This window comes from Puma concolor, chromosome A1, assembly GCF_028749965.1.
Source record: "Puma concolor isolate L17-30 chromosome A1, mPumCon1.1.hap2, whole genome shotgun sequence".
In the NCBI taxonomy this organism is placed as follows: domain Eukaryota; kingdom Metazoa; phylum Chordata; class Mammalia; order Carnivora; family Felidae; genus Puma; species Puma concolor.
Window position 1 is genome coordinate 123,223,131 of NC_141667.1, and position 27,007 is coordinate 123,250,137.

General features: G+C 48.6%; 1 long non-coding RNA gene across 1 annotated transcript in view; it reads right to left on the bottom strand.

Annotated features, from left to right (window-relative positions):
- The window catches only part of LOC147584403 (uncharacterized), a 104,603-nt gene extending 78,857 nt beyond the window's left edge, over nt 1-25,746 (bottom strand). Inside the window, exon 1 of the long non-coding RNA XR_015249400.1 lies at nt 25,455-25,746. This is a non-coding gene — a long non-coding RNA (uncharacterized LOC147584403). The remainder of the gene's footprint in view (nt 1-25,454) is intronic.
- Between the last annotated feature and the right edge of the window lie 1,261 nt (nt 25,747-27,007).

Here is a 27,007-nt window from a genome sequence, read left to right on the forward strand (position 1 = left end):
AAGGCCAGAAGCCCTGCCTCCTCACCTAGTGCGCTGGGAACAGCGGTCCATCCTAAGTCCCCGAGCACATTGCAGGTGCTGGGCAAAGCTTGCAGGCACTTCCTGTTGCAGCCAGCCAGGGCAGCAACGCAGACTCACTCTGGACACAGAGTGTCCTAGGTCCTAGGTCTGCTCCATGGACACAGGAGGAGGAAGCTTAACCAAGAAACAACCATGGAGTAAAAAAGGAGATATCTGGATAAAGGAGGAACTGCTTAACTCCCGGCATTTGCTCCTGGGACCCAGTTTGTAACATCCTCTGGAGCCAGACTGCTTCAGTCCAAACCCTGGCTTCCCTACTTCCTGGCTGTGTGGCCTTGGGTACATTACTTAACCTTGCATGTCTTACTTTTTTCATTTGTAAAGTGCATCTGATAACACCTGCCTCCTGCGGTTGTACGAGGATTTAATGATTTAATAAATATAAAGAAATAAATAAATATAATAAATATAAAGAACAATGCCTGATGCATAGAGAGTACCAGATACATGTTTGCTATTTTTATCCATTCTTATATTCCTTCATTCATGCATACCTTACTTCTTCCACCCATCCACTTATTCCTGCACTCATGCACCTATCTAACATTCCTATCTGAACCTCTGATGAAGTCATGTTAAAAATGAATAATAAGGGGCGCCTGGGTGGCTCAGTCAGTTAAGCGTCCGACTTCAGCTCAGGTCATGATCTCACAGTCTGTGGGTTCGAGCCCCAGGTCGGGCTCTGTGCTGACAGCTCAGAGCCTGGAGCCTGCCTCAGATTCTGTGTCTCCCTCTCTCTCTGCGCCTCCCCTGCTCATGGCGTGTCTCTCTCTGTCTCAAAAATAAATTAAAACATTAACAAATTTTAAAAAAGAATAATAAATATCAAAGTTAGGTTTGAGACTCAAAGAGCTACTGTGGGTAGCCTTGGGAAGGTATACTAGCCCTCCATTTTATGCAGCTAATGTTCCACAAAATTTCCAGTTGTATGGAAGAATTAATATTGTGAACACGTCCATACAATCCACAGATTCAATGCAGTCTTTATCAAAATGCCAACAACATGTTTCACAGAACTAGAACAAATACTACTGAAATTTGTATGGAGCCACAAAAGACCCCAAATAGCCAAAGCAATCTTGAGAAAGAAGAACAAAACTGGAGGTATCACAATCCCAGGTTTCAAGATATACTACAAAGCTGTAGTAATCAAAACAGTATGGTATGGGCACAAAAACAGATAAATAGATCAGTAGAACAGAATAGAGAGCCCAGAAATAAACCCATGATTTTATGGCCAATTAATCTACAATAAAGGAGGCAAGAATACATGATGGGAAAAAGACAGTCTCTTCAACAATGGTGCTGAGAAAATTGGACAGCTACATGCAGAAGAACAAAACTGGACCACTTCCTTAGACCATACACAAAAATAAACTGAAAAAGGATGAAAGACCTAAAAGTGACACCTGAAACCATAAAACTCCTAGAAGAAAACACAGACAGTAATCTCTCTGACATTGGCATTAGTAACATTTTTCTAGACATGTCTGCTCAGGCAAAGGAAATAAAAGCAAAAATAAACTATTGAGGCCACACCAAAATAAAAAGGAAAGGAAATTAAAAATGAAAAAAAATCATCAATCAAATGAAAAGAGCCTATGGAATGGGAGAAGATACTTGCAAATGGCATATCTGAGAAAGGGTTAGTGTCCAAAATACATAAGGAACTTATACAACTCAACACCAAAAAAAAAAAAAAAAAAAAAAGAAAACAACAACAACAACAACAACAATCCGATCTAAAAATGAACAGAGGACCTTAATAGACATTTTTTTCAAAGACATCCAGATGGCCAACAGACACATGAAAAATGCTCGACATCACTCATCATCAAGGAAACCCAAATCAAAACCACAGTGAGCTACCATCTCACTAGAATCAGAATGGCTAGAATCAAAAAGACAAGAAATAATAAGTGTTAGCAAGGATGCAGAAAAAAAGAACCCTTGTGCACTGTTGGTGGAAATGCAAACTGGTGCAGCCACTATGGAAAACAGTATGGAGGTTCCTCAAAAAATTATAGATAGAAATATCATACAATCCAGTAATTCTATTACTGAGCATTAACCCAAAGAAAATAGAAACACTAAATCAAAAAGATACATGCATTCCTATGTTTATTGCAGCATTATTTACAATAGCCAAGATATGGAAGCAGCCCAAGTGTCCACCGATATGTGAATAAAAATGTGTATAAATATTTTTATAAATATACAATGGAATATTACTCAGCCACAAAAAAGAATGAGATCTTGCCATTTGTAACAACATAGATGTACCTTTAGAGTATAATGCTAAGTGAAATAAGACAGAGAAAGACAAATACCGGATGATTTCACTTATATGTGTAATCTAAAAAACAAAACAAAATAAACAAACAAAAAACCCACATTCTTATATACAGACAATAGACTGGTGGTTGCAGGAGGGGAGGTGGGTGGGGAGACAGGTAAAATAGGTGAAGGGGATTAGGAAGTACAAACTTCAAATTATAAAATAAATAAGTTATAGAGATGAAAAGTATAGCATAGGGAACACAGTTGATAATATTGGAATAACGTTGTATAGTGACAGATGGTGACCACATTTATTGTGATGAGCACTGAATAACATAGAATTATTGAATCAATATATTGTACACCTGAAACTAACATAATGTTGTATGTTAATTATACTTAAATTAAAAAAAAAATCTCGAACCATATGACTTTGTTCGTGTGGTTTTCTCTTTTTGGATGCTTCCCTTCCTACTTTTCCCCTCAGAAAAGTTAAGAAAAAAAGTTTTTAACGTTTATTCATTTTTGAGAGACAGAGAGAGGGCGTGAGCAGGGGAGGGGCAGAGAGAGAGAGAGACAAAATCTGAAGTAAGCTTCAGGCTCTGAGCTGTCAGCACGGAACCGGATGTGGGGTTCAAACCCACAAACTGAACCATGAGATCATGACGTGAGTCAAAGTCGGAAGCTCAGCCGACTGAGACACCCAGGCTCCCCTCCCCTCAGAAAACTCTTACTCATTCTTCAAGCCTAGTTCACGGGTCACCTCCTGGGTGAAGCTTTTTTTTTTTTTTTTAATGTTAATTTATTTATTTTGAGTGAGACTGATCATGTGTGTGTATGTGTGTGTGTGTGCGCGCGCGTGCCAGGGAGAGGGAGAAAGAGGGAGAGAGGGAATCCCAAGTAGGCTCCAAGCTGTCAGTGCAGAGCCTCACACAGGGCTCAATCTCATCATGAACTGTCTGAGATCATGACCAGAGCTGAAATCAAGAGCCAGACGCTTAACCAACTGAGCCACCCAGGTGCCCCTTGGGTGAAACTTTTGTAACTCCCACTCATAACCATTCTCCATCTTCTTAGTGAATGTTTGTTTTACTGAGTAACTGACTTATTAAGGCTCCCGATGTTCTTTGTTCATATTAATATTATAGCCTATATCACTTTATATTAAAATTAGCTACTTAAGCTCTTCCTTCTGCATGGAACACTCTTTCCCTGCCAAGTAGGCCACTTCCATTTTTCATTCAGGTCTTGGTTTAGAAGTCACTTCTTCCAGGACGCCTTCTTTGACTTCCCAAATGTAGTCTTGGGGGCTCTCCTGCAAGCTCTCACAAGCCCTTGCTCCTTCTCTCTCATTACATGGGCCACATTGGTAGGTAATTTCCTGGTTCATCTGACTGTCACTCCTATGGGACTGCATCTTCTGTAAGGTTAGGGACCAGGTTGGGTGTTCCCAGCGCCCAATATGGTGTCAGGTACACAAGTCCACAGTATGAACAGCCCCTTAGAGGGTTATGTGGTGCACAAGTATGTATGGCAGCCCTGCCCTGGAATGGTGCCTGACACAGTAAATATTTGGTCAACTCAAGTTGGTGGCAAAGCTTAGCCGTTGCTAGGTCTCAGTGCCTGGTGCCTCCCCATTGCTACTCTAGGCCTCACCCAGATAGAGCAAAGATATCTCAGGCTCCCTCCTTCCTCTCTCAGAAGGTATCCTGTGTTTGGGAAGCTCTCAGAGCACCTGGAGGTAAGTGGATGATGGAATGCACTGGGATGGAAAGAGGTGGGTTCCCTGAGCCTGAAAGTAAGGAGGGTGATAACAGGAAACACCGAGTGCTTTCTGGAGATAATGTAGGCTTTGCTCCCATCTCCCTCCAGCTCTGACAAAGGCTACCTGATGCCCCTCCTTCTCAAGATATTTAGGCATTGCGGGACCAATCCCACAGAAGGCAGAATAGGGGAGCAGTTAAGTGCAGACCACGTTTTAAATTCCAGACCACTTTTTATTAGCTGTGTGGCTTTAGGCAGGTTGCTCAGCCTTTCTGAGCTTCACTCTCACCTGTTTAAGAAGACCTCACAGGGCAGCTGTGAGGATTAAATGAAATAGCACATGTAATATGCCTGGCACAGAGTAATGCTCCATGAATGTTTGCTAATATCATTGTTGTTGTTTTTGTTATTAATCATCTTGTCAGAGACAGCTTGGAGCTGAGAACAGATGAATGATGTGGCGTGGATACACCCCCCGCCTCTTTCCAGCCCCTCACTGAGGCCCAGAGGAAAATGGGCATTTGTCAGAACCACAATCTGGCAGCAGAACCAAAACATTCACATCACACATCACATCGATGTTCTTCCCTCCTCATGGTCCGTAAAATATCACTGCTGAGTGGGAATTTACCTCCCAACTTTTCTTGTCATCTGGAGGCTGAGACTGGACTCTGGATTAAATTTGTCGCTTGAGCACCCACCTGTCATGTGAACTCAGATGAGTTGCTTAGTCTCTCTGAGCTTCAGTTTCCTCATCTGTAAGATGGGAATAGTCATAACAATTCCTGCCTTACTGTGAAGCATCAGTAAGATAATCAGGAAATTCGAGGAGAGCAGTTAGTAAGCTGCCTAGCTCCGAGTAACAGAGCAATAACTCTTCATTATTATTACCTTATTTTATTAGCAAGTTTTAGGGTATATGGCTGTTGGGGGAAGGAGTACTTAAGATGTGTCCTTGATGGAGGTTTTTACTCTTCCTGAGAGTCTAGGCTCTGGAGCTCCTGAGGAGAGCACACCCCATTCCCATCTCAAGCCTGGGGACCACCCTTCTGCCCTTTGTGGGATTGCTCCCCACTCCCTTCCATACTGTGCCTCCAACTCTGCCCAGGCAAGCTATGGCCTTCCTCTCCTTTCCCGGTGCCCCCACCATGAGCCACTAACCTCAGAGCCTTCTCTCTGGCATTCCAGCATCTGTGAGATGCAGTTCTCACCCAGTGACAGAGGAACCCAGGCTCCCCCAGGCTGGGCAGGCTGCTGGGGTTTGCTCTGTCTCCCACAGGCAGACACAAGCCTGTCCTGACCATGTTAGAGAACAACACCCCTCTGGGTGGCTTCTGCATGCTTTGTTCCACCTGTCTACAGCCAGAGCTGGTGGCTAGTCCTTGGGGATGCCCAACTGGCCTGGGGTTTGTTGCTAATTTGGCATCACCATCCTCACTCTAGTGTCATCCAAAGAGCTGTTTGTCTTTGTAGGTCCCGGAGCACCTGGATACGTGGAGGCTCCTTGACCCTGTCATACCGGGGAGGCGGAATCTCAGAACCAGGGATTATATGGGAGAGGAGGACCCATGGCCCCACTTTGGGCCCTCACATCTCCCACCTGCTTCCTTTCCAAGAGCAGATCTGGGGCCCCCACCTCCAGGTGCCTAGAGGCCTGAGGAGTTGTCGAAACCGCTGAACCTGACATGTATAACTGTAGGAGACGCCAGCCGTCTCTTCCAGATGCAGGCTAAAAATACAGAGGAGCAAGGGCCCTCAGTAATGGAGACTTTAAGAGCCTGTGACATGCGGCAACGGCTATGCGGCCGCTAATGAGCTCTGAGCAGTCGATGCCCAAGCCCTGACTGAATGCGTGGGCTGGGAGCAGGGATGGGGGTGTCACTCAGCATTTGTCCATCCTAGCTCAGAAATCTGGATTGTTGGTGTGGGCCAGGTGATTGGGGACCAGCTCAAGCGACTCTCTGACAACCAGCTAGGGAGACTGAGGCCAAGTGACCAGAGGTGGGAAGACATACCCGGGAGAGACAGAGACTTCAAGACACCCCAGCCAGACCTCTGCTTCTCTGGCTCCCAGTCTTGCCCCCAGCCCTGTGCCCCAAAGCCCAACATGAAACCCGCTCTGGGAGACCCCAGCAAACAGGTGATAATCGACCAACTGAATGAGTGAATGATAAAGACCTTCCTCACTGCAGCCTGAGCTTCCCAAGGATGGGAGTTGTAACTCAGCCACTGTTACTCCGGGAGTGCCTGGCACAGAGTAGACACTCAAACACTGCTTGCTGAATGAATGAACACCTGATCTGCTTCTTGTCCTACCCCCTTCCCGAGTGTGGAGACAAGGAAGCCTATGAAAATTGTGGCAGGTGTCTCTTTCCACTGATACCGCCACTCAAAGAACCAAGGTATAGTCGCACCCAGCCTAACAACAGCCACAGCACAGCGTACATCTCTTAAACAATAGGCACAGTCCTAAGAACTTTGCACAAAGTAACTCATTTAAGCCTCACATCCAACCTTATGGGTTCCATTCGATGTTCACACTTGTTTTACACAAGGAAACTGAAGGGCTCAGAGGAGTTTGTGTGACTTGCCCCAGGTCACCCTCTAGAAAGAGGCGGGGTCAGTGTTCAAGCCTAGACCAGTCTGCCCCCTTCCCTCCTTAACCATGGTGCTACCCTGCCTTCCCTAAAGCACAGCAGGAGAGGAGAGGAGATTCGTGGGCCAGAGAAAGCCACACAGGATGGAGGCAGAAAAATACCTGCAGGGCCCATAAAGTGTTTGATAAATTCCAGGAGAAGAATAGGAAGAAATAATGAGCATTTGTCAGAGCCTTTTATAGCATATAAGACGCTTTTGCCTGCATTCTCTCATTTGATCTTCACCACAGGCCTGGGAGGAAGGTATTATCATTGTCTACATTTTATTGGTGAAGAAAGTAAGGCTCCCACACCTCCCAGCTTGGCCAGACAGGCTGCATAGCTAGGGGTGGGCATGGATAGTGGTGCCATGAGGGGGACTTGCTTCTCATCTCCTACAGGTTGTCATAACCTCTCCTCAAATTGTCATCGACTCAAAGACTAAACCCAGGCCAAGACCCGTATGACATTTCTGAGATCTCTGTAATCACAGGGGAAAGGCCAGCAGGGGGCAGAGGCCAGATGAAATGCCACCTCCTCCAAGGAGTCTACCTGGACTTGCCCCCCTGATGAATTTCACTCTTCTATGAGCTGTCCGTCTCTTCCATTCCTCTGCACCTGAGCTTATTACCTGTGCACCATCACCAAAGGTGGATGGCCAACAACTAGCCACCCTGGAAGTGGGAAAATACACTCAGAAAGGTTTGGGTGGAATGAAACCAGAGCCCCTCACCTTCTCCAGGGCCCCTCTGACGCCCCAGCTCCTTCCCTAAGCCTCCCCTGGAGAAACACAAATTCAGATCTAAAGAGTGCTGTGGGGCTCCTGTTCTATGCCCAACCATACTTCTCAGAAGTGAATGGGGGTATCAGGAAGTGACTGCCCTGTGATCATCTGGAACGTCCTCAGTGCAGCCTGGAGTCAGCTGTGTACAGAAGTCTTACATTCTTTACTTTTTGTGCCAATTCATATGGATGGAAAAATATTGTTTCTTGCTAACCCTACAAAAATGAGAACCCAGATTTTATGTGATTGAATGTTTTTGTACTCCAGTTAATGCATACAGTAGGGTTTTACGGTCCTTGGGATTGAAAAGGGGGAGCCAGAACAGGAATGTGCCCCAACAGGATTCAGGCAGGCATTCAACAAATATATCTGGAGCCCATTGTACTAGGCTTGGAGGCCACAGCAGTGAACCAGGCAGATACTCCCTATTATCAGAAGCTGCCAGACCAGTAGGGGACAGGCAAGCAAACTTGCTACCTCATAGCATGGTAGGTGCTCATAGGGAGTGGACAGAAAGATGTTGTAAAGCACAGAGAGCCACGGAAGCCCACAGGAAGCTCCTGACCCAACCAAGGGAAGAGGAGGATTCCAGGAGGAGGTGGCCCCTGGACTGCATCCTTAAAAGATACACAGGAGGGGCGCCTGGGTGGCGCAGTCGGTTAAGCGTCCGACTTCAACCAGGTCACGATCTCACGGTCCGTGAGTTCGAGCCCCGCGTCAGGCTCTGGGCTGATGGCTCAGAGCCTGGAGCCTGTTTCCGATTCTGTGTCTCCCTCTCTCTCTGCCCCTCCCCCGTTCATGCTCTGTCTCTCTCTGTCCCAAAAATAAATAAACTTAAAAAAAAAAAAAAAAAAAAGATACACAGGAGGCAGATGGTATAGCGGCGATTAACTCCTGAGCTGGAACTTGCCTCTGCTACTTCTAGCTGGTGAGCCCGGGCAAGTCACTGCACCACTCTGTGTCTCAGTTTCCTCATGTGTAAAATAAGGATTATAATAGTAACTTACCCTTAGGGGTTGTAAGGATTAAGTGAGTTAATATATATAAAGCACTGGGACCAGTACCTGGCAAATGGTGGCCATCTACTCCCTGTCAACTATGATTATTTTTCCTTGTCATTGTTGTGAGGATTAAACAAGGTAACATTTGGGAAGCACTTAGCACAGAGTAGGTGTTCAATAAATGTAAACTGCTATTACTTTTGATATTAGGTAGGCATTTGCCAACACTAGCCAGGTGGGTGGGAGGGTTGAGGAGCAGAGGAATCCAAGGCAGAGACAACAGCTTATGCAAAGGCCTGGAGGTGAGGGAGAGCCTGGTGCGTGTGGCGAAGTTTCGAAGTTCACTTAAACTGACACATAGCCTGGTTTCCAGGAGTGATGTAGGATGGGGCTAGAGAGGTGAAAGGCCGGGGCTAGATCTGGAGGCTTTGGGAATAATGAGCCTCCCTCCCTTCACAGACAGAGCAGCTGAGGGTGGCCAGGCTGATGAAGGCTGGCCTGGGGAAGGAGGGACAAGGCAGTGTGAGGGTGGGCTGTTCTGCCTCTATCCCCTACCCTGCCCTGTGCTACTCTGCGTGGAGCTGTGGGCTGTCAATTAGGCAGCCTCAGTGCAAGAGGCTCTCTTTCCTCATGCGATACATGTCACATCCGGGAACGATCAAAACAGCTTTGCTTTGGCAAAACGTCTTGTGCTGCGTGTTTGTTCTTTGGTGTCTGAGTGTAACTCCTGTTGTTTCTGAGACACCTGTGATTTGCTGGTCCCTGACAGCCATTACCTGCTCAAAGTCTCTGCCTTTCACACAACCCACCTGGTGGTACCCCCATTCCTTTCTCTGCCATTTCCAGAGCACTAAACGCCTCTCTGGGTCACACGGGTTAAGGCTGGCACTGATCCAGACACAGTCTGCAAGGAGGGCCAATTTTAGAAATCGTCTCCACCATTTGGGAATACCTACTGTGTGCCAGGTGCTTTGAATGCCTTCTTAATCTGCCCAACCACCCCACAGTTAGGCCTTTTGAAATTTATTTAACAGCAAGGCTAAGGAACTGGCCCAAGTCCACCCAAGTGAAAAGTGTCAGAAGTAACACTGGAACACAGATCCCTCAGCGGCCACAGCCAGCACACGTCCCACCACAGCAGGCTACCTCTCTCCAGATCACTTGCTCCAGGCCCACTGATTCTGAAGGGAGGGGCTTGGGGATGGCTGGGATTCAACATAGGCAGGAGGTTAACAGATGAGAGGTCAGTTTACCTGACCCCAGAGCCCCCAGAGGTATTAGGCCCCAGGGTTGATCTCGAGCACTCACGTTCTGACCAGCAACTCCTGCAGGCAGCCTGTCCCCTTTCTTTCAGATCTTGGACTCATCCTTTGGCCTCCACCTACCAGATCTCCCTTTGAGTTCATATATGCCAAGTATTCAATTTAACTGTTGGTATTATTATTATTATTATTATTATTATTATTATTATGGGTGCTATCATAGCCTTATTTAAGGCTTGAGGACCTTTCCCTGTCCCCTCTCCCCACCTTTCCCCACTTTCTGGGACCTCTGAGAGAGCAGGAACCAAAGGAGACACAGATCCTCCATATTGTGATAAGCTCCTTGAGGGCAGAGCACTGTCTTACTCACCCTTGTTTTCCCAGAGGCTTGAACCACAGTAGGTACACAGAAAATATTTGTTGAATAATCATATCCACAGCTGCTACTACTGAACTGCACTCAGCACTTCCCTTCGTGACCGCCTTTAGTTGTGATAGGAACCATATAAAGGGGGTATTATTTTCCTCACAGATGAGGAAACAGAGGCTCTGAAAGATGTGCCAGGGACCACAGCTAAGTAGTGGAGCCAGGATTTAAAACCCAGCATTGCCTAACTCCAAGCTTGTGTTTCTTAACCTCCTCCCCCATCTTATACTCCCTGTTAATGTAATCAGTCAATGAATAATCAATCAATGAATGAATGGAGGAATCTCACATGCCTTCCACAGCCAGCTGCACCAGGCCTGATCCTCCCACAATCTCCTAGGACACTGGAGCTCTCTGCCCATCCTGTCCCCTCCCCTGACAGGCTTAGGGCAAAGCTTCTCCCAACAAGGCTTATTATTTCTCATCTTAGGAGAGAAGTCTCAGTTCAAAGGCATTTCAATTCCATTGGAGTCAAGGAACAGTTCTCACTTTGCCTCTCTGACCCCCTAATACCCCCACCTCCTTCTCCGACTGGCGCCAATAACACAAGATAAATCTTTCCTCAGAAATATAATAGTTGTTCTTCCTCTTCCCGTTGAAGCCTCTGCCAGGTAATTAGCATACGCTGACACCTTGATAGACGAAAAGAAAGGCATGAGATAATTCCCTTTTTCTTTAACCATTATAGTATGAAGCAGCCTTTCAATTTGCCAGTTACCCAATCCAGCATTCCTGAACGCAGCCCACCGTGTGACATGTTATTCTAGTTGATCCTACCATCTCTGGTATTCATCACCAACCCCAGGTCACACTTGAGAGCGCAAATTCTCCCTCTTCACATTGACACTTTCTCTGGTAGGAGGGGTAGTATGGGGGGAGGTGGTGTTCAGTTGTTCTGGAAGCTGTGGGGATGATGTGGTCATACTTGGTTGGGCGCCCCCGGCTGGCAGTATGAGGTCTTGCAAAGGCCACATACTTCCAGGGGCACCCTCAGAATCCCTCCTCACTTCCTCTCTCCTACTGCCCAAAAGAAGCTGGCTTTTGACCAGGGCTCTGGGAATCCCTGCATTTGATACAGCAGGAGCCTCAGCTTGCAAGTGGTGGCTTTCTCTCTTCTTACCAAAACACACACATACACACACTGTCTTGAGCTCATGGGCCTTGCAGCTTGGGGTTGGCCCAACCTCTTTAGAGGTACTCCATGGCCATACCTATGTGCTCACATATATATGATTTTCTCCTTGTCATTTTTGGGTGTGAGTGGTAGGAGAATGAATTCCTTCATGCACCTAATTCCTTCATTTTACAAATAATTTATTAAGCATCTAATATGTACCAGGCACCATTCTAGGTATTGGAGAGAGAGAGATGAACAAGACAGGCCAGGGTCACAGCCTCATGGAGTTTATAATCCAGTTCAAGTAAGCATACAAGGAATTATTAATAAGACAGTAGAAGATACGATTTCAGATGGTGAGACATGCTTTCTAGGGAAACAGATGAGGTGACAGGGAGGGAGTGGGAGAACTACCTGAAACATGGTGGCCAGAGAGGGCCTGAGACCTGAACTAAAAAGTGGATGAAGGCTCACAAGCTGGCTAGGTATGAGGTGGGGGGAAACATTCCTAGAAGTGGAAACATGTAACCACAATTCATAAACCAGTTTGAGAACCAGTCATCCTATAGTTGGGCCCATCACTTTGGAGGACCCTAAGTGTCTCATCTTGACATAGCTCTGACTCTCTCTAGCACTATGGAGGGTGCAGCAGAGTGGGATGAGCAGCTTGCTCCTCTACTTGGTGAGGGCGGAAGTAGCTGCCTGGGTCCACCAGTCAGCCAGGCCCTCTGCAAGGCCAGAGACCAGGCCCCACACCTCTGAACAGAAACCAAAAACCAGATCAACACTGTCATCCTGCCAATGGCTGCCCAAGGAAATCTCCAGCTCCCTATTCCTCAACCTTCTTTGACTCTGGGCAGGAGGCTCAGCTGCCCCAACATTTCCCTCCCCTCTTTGCCCATCTACTCTTTCTCTTGTCTGGGACAGGTTCCTGATACCCTCATTGGGCCCAGGGGCTGGGGAGTGGGGGGTGGGGTTTTTGCTCCGTCACCCAGGATTTGTGCTCTCTGTCCCTTGCCTGAGGATCACCATGATTCTCTCAACTGGCAGGTGGAGGCGGGGAGGAGGAGGTCCACTGGTGGTCAAATCATTCATCTTATGTCCAGGGGTCCCTGCATACCACCAGATCTCCAAGCTACCCTACGGCCTTTCTGCCTACAGGCCTCTCACCAAACCCCAATATTTACTCTTGCTCCCCTTTTCCTCAATCCAGGATCCAGCAGGCCCTGCTCTGAACAGCCTCCAACAGCTCAGCCCGCAATATTCTCTCCCCTCCCTGACCACCCACTGCATATATCGACTGAATTGTGCTTTCTGGCATTTGCTTCGACCTAGGCTGGCATTTGATTAGGTTCTGCCGCAGGTTCTCATCTCACTGGCCTGTCAGATCTCCCCAAATGATGGATTTTAATAATAATACTAACAGTACTACTACTATACTACTCCTACTACTACTACGAATACCAATACTAATGCTCCTTCATATATGGGAACCCACTAGACACTCATACATAGGGCTTCCATTTCTTTTATCTCTGTCTCCATAACCACCCCAGAAAGCAGAAAGTGGGGATGTAGAATCCTTCTCATTCTACAAATAAGGCAACTGAGGTTCAGATAGGCTTATATCAAAAACCTCTCAACCCAAGCTGCTTCCCCTTCCCCAACTGTGTCACAAGAACCACTGTTCATCAAGATGCCAGACCAAAAATGGGCCAGCATCACTGGCTTTCACCTCATCCTTTCTCTCACAGCTGGACAGTCCCCAAACTCTACAGACACCTAAGCCTCTCTCCAGACCACACCCTGCCTTCCAGCTCTGCCACTGTGGCCCATGCAAACTGTTCATCAGCCTTCCCTGGGGAAATTACCAAGTTCCCCCATACTGCCACCACTGTTGCCCCACCCCACCCCATCCACTGTGAACACCACATCACAGTTGTCTTTCTCTGATGCATACTCATTTATTTCTTCTTCATTCAACAAATAGTTATCAAGAGCTTACGATGTGCCATGCCACAGTTCTGTATGCCGGGCAAAGCAAGAAATAAGACAAAGCCCTTGCCCTCATGGACCTTATATTCCAGCAGGGAGGTGGAGGCCAATAAGAAATAATCCAAGTCAATATATAGTATCTAGAGAGTGGTAACTGTCATGGACAGAAAAAAGCAGAGGAGGGAAATATGGAGTGCTCAGGCAGGAGAGAGGCCTTTTACTCAAAAGATGGGGTGTTGGGGGGGAGCCCTCACTGAGCAGACATCTGAAGGAAGAAAGGAGTGACCTCACTGACACCTGGGGCTCTTCCAGGCAGATGGAACAGCAAGCACGAAATCCTCAGCTGGGACTGTGCTTGGCAAGTTCATGTTTTGAGGAACTGCACAGAGACCAGCAAGGCTAGAGGAGTAGGAGAAGAGGGAGAGGTTTGGCAAGAGGCCACACCTTGCAGGGTTTGTAGGCCATTTAAAAACCTTTGGCTTTGACTCTGAGAATGATGTGAAGCCATTGGAGGGTTTGAACAGAGAAGTGACACAATTTGATCTACATTTTAACGAGATCCCTCTAGCTCCTTCATGGAGAACTGATTGTAGGGGGACAAGGGGGGAATTAGGGAGACCAGTTAGGAGGCCACTGGAACAATGTGGGGAGAGACAATGATGGCTTGGACCAGGGTGGTGGCTGTGGAAGTGGTAAGAAGTGGTCAGACGCTGGATGATTTATGAAGGGAGAGATGACAATATCTGCTAATGAATTGGATGTGGAGAGTGAAAGAGAGGAGCCCAGAAAAAAAAGAGAGAGAGAGAGAGAGGAGTTCAGAATGATGCCAAGGATGACTACAGATTTGATCTTGTTGCTCCACTAATTCCCCATTGTTTTTAGGCTTGTTCAAACACCTTAACATGGATTATAAGGTCCTTCATGATCTGAACCTCCCACTCACCTCCCAATGCTGTGGTCTCATCTTCAGCAAAGTGAATAATATTACTGTTTAACAGTTATTGAATGTTTACCTTATGCCAGATCTGGGCTAAGCCCTTTATGGGTATCATTTCATTTACCGTGCACAACAATCCAATGAAATGGGCACTATTATTAACTCCTTATTAGGAATATACCCATTTTACAGAATAGGAAACTGAGGCACAGAGAGGTTAAATAACGTGACCAAGGTCATGCAGCTAGGAAACAGCAGACCAAAGATTTGAATCTAGGCATCTTATCCCAAAGCTGTCTGTTCACCATCATAAGAAACTGATATTTCATTTCTATAACCAACCATGAGTTCATTCTCTTAACCTCTGTGCCTCCCAGCAGGCAGTTCCACATGCCTAGGACATTCTCTGACCCATCTGTCACACATCCTCACCCCACCCTCCACACCTCCATCTAGCTAAACTGCCTTCTGCAGGGAAAACAGGGTAAAGTACCCCTGCTCTGAGCTCCCACAGCTTCCTGTGCTTGCTGTGTTAGAGCTCTGCCCACCCTGCCACCAAAGAGTCTGTGTAAGGATCTGATCTTCTCTGCTACCCACAAGCTCTCTGTGCACGGAGGCCAGGTCTACCTGTCTCACCACTGTGTTCACAAGGCAGAAAACACTTGGTACCTAGGCATTCAGCAGTTATCTGCTGAGGGGTGGATGGGACAGAGTTCAGCTAGGTCTGTGCCCCAATGCTTTGCCCTCTCACAGTCCTTACACTGCTACCTACATAGTAGATAATAATAATAAAATAATAAGAATAGCATTTATTAAGTGCTTACTTTGTGCCAGGCACAGTACTAAGAACTTTACACCTGCGATCTCATTTTCATTTTCATTTTAATATTTTTTAATGTTTATTTTTGACAGAGAGAGAGAGAGAGACAGAACATGAGTAGGGGAGGGGCAGAGAGAGAGGGAGACACAAAATCTGAAGCAGGCTCCAGGCTCTGAGCTGTCAGCACAGAGCCCAACACAGGACCCGAATCCACAAAACATGAGATCATGATCAGAACCAAAGTCGGACACTTAACCAACTGAGCCACCCAGCTGCTCCTCATTTCCATTCTACAGATGAGGAAACTGTAGCTCTCCGAACTTAATTCCTCAGGGTCAAAATGTGGTCCTGGGATGCTAAACAAACAGTTGATGAATTGAACTGATGACACTGGTACTAACCTGTGCCTGCTTTCTCTGTATCCATAGCTCTCAGCAAAAGGCCAAGCACACAGTGGGCATGAGCTCAACCAGTGGGTGAGCAAATCTGCAGTTAAGCTTTCAGGCCAGCTAGGAAGGCTTCCTCCTCTCCCTGAGAGCTTCTGTCCCCTCATTCATCTCCCCCCTCACACCCTTAATAAAAGCCCTGGGAGTGACCGATTGAAGGGTGTGATTTCCTCGGGAGAGCAGCAGCATTTACATAGGAACATTCAAACAGGAACAGAATACTTTCACGGGGGCATAGGCTCCAGAAGACAGCTGTGGATGCAGAGCTGTTGTTGGGCGAGGAGGGGGGTCAGAGGATGGGGAAATGATCCTTTATTTATTTCCCTCTTGGAGCCTTCACCTTTCATTAAAACAGCCTCCGGATGTAGGTGCAATCAAACATTCATTAGACAAGCAAGGTACATTAAAAAAAAAAAAAAAGCCAACTAAGAACACCCGAAAGTGCGCGCGCGCGCGCGCGCACACACACACACACACACACACACACACACACACACACACACACACACACACACACACACACACACACACAGCAATAATCAATCTGCGAAAAGAAACCGGTCCTTCAGGCGAGAAAAGGAAGCCGTGCTCCTTCGGCCGTGTGTCCGCTCCTAGTGACTGTGGCTCTGTCCCTCGTTTCCAAGTGCCTGCCCCGGTCACTGAGTTGACTGCCTGGAAGCTTGACCCTGGGATCTGGCACCTGCGTGCTGCAGGGCCAGAGGAGCAGGCCACCAGTCAGCCCGCCTGACACTAAGGTGTCCTTCCAGGCCCTCCCACTCTCCGCCTCGGCACGTTTGCCCACAGGACTGAATTCAGCACACACAGGGTTCTCACTTGCATCAGTTCGCACATCCCAACTCCAGGATCAGAGGTTGGCCCTGGAGTTCGTGCCCACAAGGCAGAGGGCATTTTTGCAAAGCCCGGTGGCTGGGGGAGTGGGGCGTGGAAGGAGGTTGTTCCGTGGGACGTCGGCCCTCCTCCACCCCTCAATCACGACCAGCTTCCCGGAGGAGGGGACGGCGGCGAGGAAGTGGCTCGACAGATGGGGAGTGGGAGGCTCTTCTAGCATATGGGGCCGCGTGGGCGGAAGGAGTCTGGGACGGGAGAGGGGGAGGGGACACAAGGCTGCGGAGACCGTCCCCGGAGCAGGCACGCGCGCCGGAGTTGGGGTGGGCGTGTGAATGGGCCCGAGTGGGGAGGAGGTAACCCCCCCAAAGGTGGGGGCGGAAGACTAGGGGGCGGCCTTGGTTGCACTCACCCCGGAGCCAGCGGAGGGCGCAGCTAGCCGAGCGCCTTGCACAAGGGCTCCCCCTGATGGCGCCTCACGTGTCAGACACATTTTCAATTTTCTAATCAGTTTAACAATCCTCATCTAGACCCTCATAGGAGCCAGGCGCTGGGTTGAGATCTTTGGGGGATACTACTGGGCCCATTTTTCAGCCAAGGGGACGGAGGCCCAGCGAGATCATAGACCTAGAAGTGCGTGGTAAGAGCCAGGATTCCAACCCATGCGTTCATTTACTCAACAGTTATTAAGAAGTCCCTACTATGTGCTGGTGACACTGCAGTACGCAAGACCAACAGATCCCTGGCCTCGTGGGGCTTATAGTCTGGGTGAGGAGACAGACAGCACACAAGTAAACAAATAAATGAGAAAAATAATTTCACTGCTGTGGAGGAAATAAACCAGGGTGTGGAGCTAGGCAGCAACTGTGCTCTCGGCTTCCCCCAGCCTGCCTCCCCCTCATTGCTCCCTGGGGGACTGGGATTTGTCAGCTTTGGCTTCAAGGCAGGCAGCAAAGGTGGCTCTGAGGGTGAAGCGAAGGTGGGGGAGGTGCAGCTTCCCAAGGCCACCCCCTCACATGTACCACCACCAGCACCTGCAGCCTCAGGCTTTCCCACTGTGGCCAACTGGCTGAATTATTTCCTTATCTCAACCCAATGAGTTTTTAATCTGTCTTTATACAGAAGCCTGCCTGCCTGCGCGGGGATTATTACTGAGTTCTCTGCACATCGATCCTGCCTCTCCTGTCTATTCTGACCCAGTGAGGCTCTGAGATGAAAGCAGGAGGGGTCTCTGCTCTGGAAAGATTTAGGAGAGCACCAGTGCTTGCTGTGGGCTGGGGCCTGCCGGATTTCAGGCACAAAGACTCAGGATTTCAGGAGCCCTGGCCTGCAAGGGGGTGGGGGTGGGGGCAGACAGGGTGTAGGGATAGGGGTATGAAGGGACGAAGCTCACCATTTGAGCTCAGGAGACGGGGCTGTTCCAGCACTACCAGGTTACTGCCTGCTCAGGAAGATTGCCGTAACAAGAGGAGAAATGAAAGGAGACAGCAGAGGCCAGGATGGCCTGGGGCGGGGACAGGCAATCAGGAGGACAGGGTTCTGGTCTCAGCTCTGCTCTTTACAAGCTGTGTGCTCTTGGGCAATTCTCTGTAAATGCTTCTGTAAAATGGAGGTGGTTCCTGAGGCTAATGAATGAGGTAGTATATGCACATGCTCTTCACACAGTTAAACACTCAATAATGTCAGCTATTGTTATTGATATCATTATCTGTAAAATGGGAGTAGGAATACTGGCTCTGCTTCCTGGGCAGATCTCTTGCAAAACTCAAATGGACAGAGGCGCCAGGCCCACGTGAGGATTATTGTTGATCACGGCTAGCTCACCAACGCTAATAAAGGTGTGAGGAGGCGTGAGGCAGACGCACTTACTCAGTCCCTCCCACACTGGGTCAGTGACAGACACAGTCTGACAGCAGTTTAGACATGCAGCCTACATACACCCTGCCCTGCCTTCACACCTGGCCTGATAGCAGGGAACGTGGGACAGAAGCTCCTACATGTGACTTTTCATCTGCCCCTGGTGCCACTGGATACTTGAGAGTGGCTTTTCAAGCACACAAATCTAAGCATCTCATTCACTGCCTTGGGACAATCTCCAAATGCGCTATATGGTCCACGGTGAGTCTTCTGTTCCCACCTTGCCTCTCATCTCTTCTGCCCTCTGCACCCAAGCTCCTGGTGGCTCCTGTGGTATCCTGGGCCCCTTGTGCCTTTGCCTACACACATGCAGTTCCTTCCTCCTGGGATACTTTTCCCTTCAAAATCTAACTCCTTGAGGACAGAGACTTGGTGTGTTGGTTCATCAAAAGTAGATGAGCCATAAATATTTGTCGAATTGAACTGAATCCACCCCCATTCTGGCTGGCTCTTTCTGGCCTCAGCTCAAACCTCATTTCTCAGGAAAGGCCTTTCCACTGTGGAGGCTGGGTGGAGCCTCTTGTTTCCCCTTCTGAAGTCTCCTGTACTTCCCCTGGGGAATATGCATGCTTGATATCCGTCTCTTTTGCAAGACTAAACTCCACAAGGTCGGGATAGCTCCCTCTTATTTACTGCTCTATCTTCAGCTACATAGTAGGTGCTCAAGATATATTTTGGATGAGTAAATAAATGAATGGATGTCACTGGGACTCCATGCCTCCTGTTTTAGAACCTCCCATTGACCTTCCTCCCTGTCTTCAGAGGAATGACTTCTGACATCTCAGGGCCAGGTCTTTGCTTTCCAACCTATCTTTTATTCCCTTCCTCCACAGCCATCCACTCCCAGGCCATGCCCTGCTAGGGCACTCCTCTGGCTGGGCCCTTTCAGGCTTGGTTGCCTATCCCTGATGAAGAGTTGTGCTTGCTCTGAGCTTCTGGAGGGCAGGCCAATCTGGGAAACCTGGGACCACCTCCTTTCCACCCTCCAAAGAACATAGCTCTGGGTGTGCAAACACCAGGAGGCCGGGCACCTCTTTCCCTCACCAGCCAGTCAGGCCTAGCAAATGCCGAGTCATCGCCAGCTGCTGCCTGTCTCTAGCTCCTCCAGCCTGCCGAGCTGCCAGGAGCAAACCCAGAAGAGGCGCCCCTGGCAGCATCTGAAGCCCTTCACACCTGAAGCCAAGGAGTTTCCTCTCCCTCTCTGCAGACTCCCACCTCTGCAAGGGTGGATAGAAGCCCTAGAACCAGGGATCAGATCCTGTCAGGGGAAGGGGGGGGGGTACCAGTGCTGTATCATTCAGTGCCACCTTCCCACCCTACTCTCCACTGCCAAGGGCCTCTGAACACATGCTGACAACCCAGCCTCAGTTCCTCCATCGGGCCCTTTCTCTACCAAGGGGCTACCAAGGGAACATTTACAGGGCTGCGCCAAAGCTTCGGTGCCTGCAAATGCTGACTAATAATTAAGTCCCTACAAACTGCCTGTAGATAAGCATAATCCCTTGCATTTATACAGCCCTGAACACATTTCAAAGCTTTTTCATGTATATTATCTCATATGATCTCCCACAGTAATCCTATTGGGTAGTTACTGGAAGGGAAATTAATGTCCTTATTTTGTAGAGGAGAAAACCAAGACTCAGAGAGGGAAGAATCTTGTCCGAGGTCACACAGCCTGTGGGGGCCAAAACCGGGCCCCAGATACAGCTTCCTCTTAATTGTCCCCTTGCCCAGGACCCTGGAGTCGCTTATACAGCCACTCCTCTCAGCTCCTCTGCCTCGTCAGTCTCTCAACAGCAGCAGCAACAACAGTAGCTGTCAAGAACATATATACGACTTGAATTGTGTTATCCCATTTAATTCCCAACACAACCTTATGATATTGGTAATATCGTTAGCCCCCATGTTACAGGTGATGTAGCCAAAGCTCAGAGAATTTAAGTAACTTTCCTGGGGCCACAAAGCTTTTAACATCCATGAGCACAATGCTGGTCTGTTTGAACAATCTAAATTGAAGCCCATCCTTAAGCTCTCCCTGGCTTAACTGAGGCTCCTTCTCAGACCCTTAACTTCCAGAATCTCCTCCCCTGGAGTCTGGGATTCTTAGGGATCTCTCTTCTCTATGGTTCTCTGCACTCCCAGATCACTCATTTATTCAGACATTCATTTGACAAACATTCATTGAGGCTTTCCTCCATGCCTGGCATTAGGAATACCACAGTGGGCAGTATCCCAATCTCCTGCTCTGCAGGAGCTAGCTCAGGCTCAAGAAGTCTGGGAAGGCTTCCTGGAGGAAAGGGAAACCAAAATGAAATCTTGAAAGATGAGTAGCTGTCAGGCAGCAGAGAAATAAGGAAGGATGCTTCGAGCAGAAAGAGCCGAGGGCAAGAGAGAGTAGCACCTGTTCAGGGACCCCGTAGGTGAGACAGTTTGGCTGGAGGAGAGAGGAAAAATGAGGCTTGTACAGTGTTGAGAGGGGCATGTGGCAGGGCAGTGATCCGGTCAGAACTATGTTAAGGATGCTGTGGAGGCCATGTGGAGGATGGGGCTGGCACTGGGAATGTGGTCCACTCTTGTGCAAGATCTTTCCCAGTCACCTTTTGTCCTAGACCCTTGGAGCCAGCCCTGCAGGCTGTGGGAATATGGGAGGGCAGGCTTCTAGGGCACCCTTGGCTGTGCTTGGGGGAAACTTTGGAGGCCAGGGTAGGGGGATGGTTTGTGGATAGGGTAAGACATGAGAGCCAAAGCTTCTCCACAGTGGTCCCCAAGGAGGTACCCAACTGAGAGCAAATAGAAGGGAGGGCATTGTAGACAATGGGAACAGCATGTGCAAAGAAAACAAGACCAACTGTGGAGCTAGAGTATTTCAACATGGCTAAAGTCAGGGGCTGGGCTGGGTGGGGTCACTACAGTGCAATACAAGAGAACTCAGGCCTTAATGGATAAGAGTCCAGAGGCCCTGCAGATGGTACACCTAGGTTCAAATCCCACCTCCTACTAGCTATGTGTGTCTGTGGGCAAATTACATAATTTCTCTGTTTTTCTCATTTGTAAAATGGGATTGTGAGGATTATACAAAAGAACACGCAAAGCACTTAGCATATAATAAATGCTCAATAAACACAACTTGTATTATGATCACTATCATTAATATTATTATTATTAACAGTTCCACAGTGGGAAATCTAAAGTGGAATACCACTTTGTAAGGAAGGAATCTCATTTTAAAAAGTAAAAACAAGCTGCAACGTGTGCTTATCTATAATCTCCACATTCACAGATATGTGTGAAATTTCATCTGCAACTGTTTTCTCAGGGTGTCATCGCATTCCAAATCAAATGACGATGTTGGATGCTGGATGCCCTCACAGGAACGATAGGGGCATTACAGCATCTGGCAGCAGGTTCTAGGCTGGGAGCAGGTGCACAAGAGAGGAGGGGGCCTCTCTCAGTCACGGGGGCAGGGGTGGGAACAAGTCCCATAGTTCTCAGCCAAGATGGTTGGAGCATTTTAGGGATTGGGAGTGGCTCTACCCTCCCCAGTTAAGAAAGGAGAATCAGCCAAGTTTTTCTGGAGTGAATGCAGTGAGCAAAGAGCTTGGGACACAGCCTCTGCCTCCACAAGTTTACAATCTTCTGGGTTATAAATTAATCCCTTAGAATCTGAATTCCCTTAGAATCCTCAACACGAGGATTAAGATTTTCAGGTGTTAGGGGCACCTGGGTGGCTCAGTCAGTTAAGCATCCGACTACTGATCTCAGCTCAGGTCATGATCTCATGGTTCATGGGATCCAGCCCCATGTTGGGCTCTTCACAGACAGCATGGAACCTGCTTGGGATCCTCTCCCTCGGCCCTTCCCCACTCGTGCTCGCTTGCTCTCTCTCCCAAAATAAATAAGTAAACTTAAAAAAGAAAAGATTTTCAGGTGTTAACCATGAGACACACAGCTCCAACAATGGTAGGAACAGGCAAGCCAGGATGGAGAAGGCTGTGCTCCAGAGTCCTACCTGCTTGGAGTCCCACCTCCAACCATGTAACTGGGAGCCTTAGACAAACTGAGTTTTGGTTTTCTTGCTATACAGCTGGACCTACCTCAAGGGTTGTATAAGGCTCAGTGAAATAATGTATGTAGAGTGTTTGACACAGAGCCTGGTATGTGACTGGGGCTCAAAAACTAGTGGTGTTCATTGCTGATAGGATGTCCGTCCCCTTCTGAAAAACTTGATGGCCATTCTCACAAGTCCATACAGGGAAGTGAGAGTCAAGGGCTTCCTCCCTGGGAATGACAAATGTCTTGATCCGACTGCTATCCCTTTAGGCAATGGCAGGTGGGGGTCTAGGCCCAGAAAGACCACCGTACCCATGAGGGGATGGGGCAGAGTGAGGTCTGCATCGGAGTGCTGGTATATGGTCTTGGTAGAGACAGGGAAAAAGACCAATCATTTTCTGGGCCTTCTGAAATTCAGAAACATGAAGTTTTAAAAAACAGCACATACACAAAGAAATGGTTTTTTTGCAGCTGTTTTGGTATTTGGGGAGTAATTTACCAACTTCAAGTTCAACTTAATGAATTTGGGGGTAGGCAGCTTCCATGGGATTTCTGCTTCCTAGTAATCTGTGGTTGCCCAGACGGCAAAGAGGGCCGAGCCAGTGGTCGGTGGGGAGCATTAACAGTAACACGTTGTATATTTGTCATCAGAATGGAGCCCCCGGGCACAGGGGTAGTACCCATGGCTGCTCAATGGTGTATTTGTCATGTGGCCACTGACACAATCAATTGACCCCCTTACACACCGGTGTTTATTAGCCATTGTATAAATATTTCACCCCTCCCCGGTTGACACATAATCTCTTCTTTGCTGCCTCTGACAAATGAACATTTCTCTGTAGACTCTTAAATGAGTATGTGTCACAGCTATGTCACTGATTAATTTTTTTTTACCACCACGAACAACGATGCATAGAAATGTAACTTATATTCATTTCCCGGCTTGAGCCCAGCTGTCTAAAAAATTCCACCAGCAGCTACAACTGACAGACAGCTATCCCAGCACTTGGGCGTGCCGACATGTGGTTGTGTGAGTGCCAGCTTGTTAATTACGGGCTTTTTCTTCCGGCCTGGCTGCCGAGTAACCAGCCACAAGGACCTTAATCACTGTTGGGGCCGAGAAGGGCCTGTTTCAGAAGGCTCCAGGGGCTGGCTCCCCAACCCAGCCTAACCACACATATTTTTTTCCTCCAAACGTTGGCCACCTTTTCCTCTTGGCCTTGGTTTGGGAGCACCTCTGAAGGCACCCTGCTAACACTCTTTGCCACCTTAGACTCTTTACTCACTAATCTATTAGATCCTGAGGGTAAGGACTGGGTCTTCTTTGCTAAGAACAAGTGGATGCTCCAGAACCATTTGCTGACAGTAAAGCAGCTAAGGGACAATTGTTGACCAATGTACCAGCCAATTGTTCATTTCATCTTTTCAGTGAATGTTCTTGGAGCGCCTACTATGCAGGCCTATCAATCTGGGGCCAGAGGAAAAAGTGACCATTGCTTGGAGAAATGAGTATGTGGTTAGAGTATGTGGGAAGCCAGCCCCTGGAGCCCTCCAAAGTTGGCCCTTCCTGGGCCCGATAGTAACTAAGTTCCCTGTGGCTCGTTCCTTGGCAACTAGGCCAAAATGAAGTTTAGGTTCTAGTGGTGGAGAACTAGAGGTTCTTGGGGTACACACTATTTGTACCCTGGTTTGTAGCTGAGGAAACTAAAGAACAATTCTTGCCAGTAGAGTTCGGTTAAGAACTTGTGTCATCTTGCCCCAGACCCTGCAAACCCTTTTCTATCATCTGCCCTGACCCCATTTTCCTTCTGGGCTGCCTCAGTTTCTCCTCCACTACAGCTCCCCTCCCCTCCCTTCCTTTCTTCTCCTTCACATTTGTCTCTTCTTGGCAGATTCTCGAGTCACCTTGGGCTTCAGAGCCGACTCAGCATCCCTGCCCCCACCCCGACCCTGTCCATCTGCTGCTTCCCCCTCCCCACCCACCTACCCACTGGCATAGGACTGAGCCTTCAGCAGGTGTCTAGGCTGCCCCTACGCCACCCCCTACCTCCATGCACCTGTGTCCCATACACCTGTGTCCCTTCCCTGATGTCATATAACCACTGGCTGGGAGCCAAGTGCATGACACCTGGGGACACTTCCAGTCTATTAACTAGTTCACACCATCTCTGCCATTGCCCACCAGGCTCTCAAGAGACAGACCCAAGAAACAGAGAACCTTCCCCCTGCACATTCAGGGAACTGATACTCCCTAATGCCATGTTCAGGGAGTCCACCTGAATCAGTTAAAAACTGATGTGGTGAGAGAGAGAGCATGGAATGGGAGTCTGTCTGCATCCCAGTTCCTCTGTTTACCCACTCTGTGTCCTTGGGAAAGTCGCTCATTTTCTCCTTGTCTCGTGCACTGGGGATGCCAGGAGCTACTTCACAGGACTGCTGGGAAGGTAAAAAGAGCTCACGTGGAATAGCACCCAGCATGGTACCTGGCACATCGTAGGTATACAGTAAATGGTAGTGTCTTTCTTTCTAAAGAAAGAACTTTCAAGACTCTGTCCCATCTTGACCAGTATCTCCCAGTGAAAGAAGAAAAGCTGGCTGAACCTGTCTCCCGAGACACATGCATGATATCTCCACCCATGTCAAACCTAGGACGTGGCCCTCTGAGACCCCATGTACCAGGCAGCACTGCCCTCTCCTTCCCTCCTGGCCTGAGTGGTGTGGGAGGAGGGGCAGCTCTACAGGAAATAGATAAAACTGCTAGGGATGGGTCTGCCCAGACAATCTGCTCTCACCTTCAATAAGCATCATCCACAATGACAGCCACATATGAACATTCAGTACATGCAGCACTGAATAAAGTACATGTTTATGTGCATTATCTCATTGAAAAGATACAAAAACCCTCTGAGTTAGGTATGACTGACCTCATTCTACTGGTGAAGAAATTGAGATCCAAAGAGCTTAAGGAAACTACCAAAGGTCACGCAGAACCAGGACTTAATTGAACTTGGGTCTGTCTCCTTCCCAATTACGGGCTCTTAACTACCACCATATGTTACCTCCCCCAAACCTCCTTCCCCACTACACTTACCAAGCTCCTAGGGCATGCTCCAGGGAGCAGGCAGCACCTGCTCTATGATGTCATCCAGGGCTTGTGCTATGACGTCAAGGACCCAGTGTGCCTGCCCAGCCCCACCTGTGGGGACTTAGTAGCATTAAGGTCAGAGAAAAGAGAAGCCTAGATGACACAGAGCTGGGTTGGGACCAGCTGGGGAGGGGGCTGATGCAAGAAAGGGCCCACACAACTAGCTTCAGTTGGAGGCTTGGCTGTGCCATCCCCCATACATTTCCTTGTTCGAAATGGAGCGTGGAGCCCCGGAAATCAGGACAAAAGCACCACCCACAGCTCTGGTCTCGATGACTCAGATTCCACCTCCCACAGCCTCCTCCTGTGTGTGTTTCTGAATGTGTGTGTACCCGAGCATGTGCCCTGCCAGTGCGTGAGGCTGTCAGCTGTGCACGCGTGTATGCACATGCATGCACAAGGATGAGTCCCCATGTGCGCATGCCAGAACTCTGCCCATCTGCATACCTGTCTTAAAGCCCAAGCCCTCAGAATACGATGACCAGCAAGGTCAATGATAATCACATTGTTAATAGCCAATGCGCTTCCTATGTTCTTCAAAGGTACTGTGCTTAGCACTTTACGTGTAGTATTGAGTGGAATCTTTACAACAACCTTATGAGGTGAATACTATCATTATTCCCATTCTGCTGTTGATGAAACTGAGGCTCAGAGAAGTTCAGCTGTTTTTCCAAGGCCACACAGCCAGGAAATGGTGTAATTTTCAGAGGCCAAAGTCTGTGCACAATAAGATGTGGTTCCTTCCCTGCCCTCTCTAGAGAGTTTGGAGAGAAGACTCCAAGTGTCTAGCCAGGGTCCCTGAAGGAAAGGGGACCAGAAGCCAGAGTTTTGGAAGAGAAAGGGGGGTAAATATCAGATAGATTTCTGAGCAGGAGGGGGGCAGGGCAGCTGTCTCTCAGAACAGGTGTCAGAGAAGCTGTGACAGCCACTTAGAACCACAGTGGCAAGCCTCCTTTTACATGGCGATTTGCATATATTTGCATGTATTTGCATCACCAAATCTGTGGAAACGGCCTTAATGGTCCCTGCCTCAGAAGACTGGCAGAAGCTGAGAGGGTGGGAGTGACAGGGAGGGCCTGGGGAATTCAGGAAGGGAACGGAGGCAAGAGGCAGTGCTGTGGAGGCACTGGGAGGCGCTGGGCACGGCTCAATTCGTAGAGGAAATTGAGAAGATACTCTCCCGCGTGCCCCGGGAAGCCTCCGCGCCCTGAGTCCATCATCCCCTGGAGGATTCGGAGGGTGGGGAGAGCAGAGGAGGGTTTGAAACCTGGGTCGGTGGGCAGAGCTCGGGAGGACGGCCGAGGCTCATATCTGGGTCGGGACCGTCAACCCCGGGTCCTGGGAAGGCTGGCCAGAGGAGAGGGGATGGCCTTGCTCTGCGTCTCTCCACTGGGGGGCCGCCCACTCGGTCACCCGAGCTCAGTGACTCGGTGTTGGGGAGCCATCTAGTGGACATGCTCGGGAAAGCGCCCCCTTCCTGCCCATTCTGGCGCAGCCCC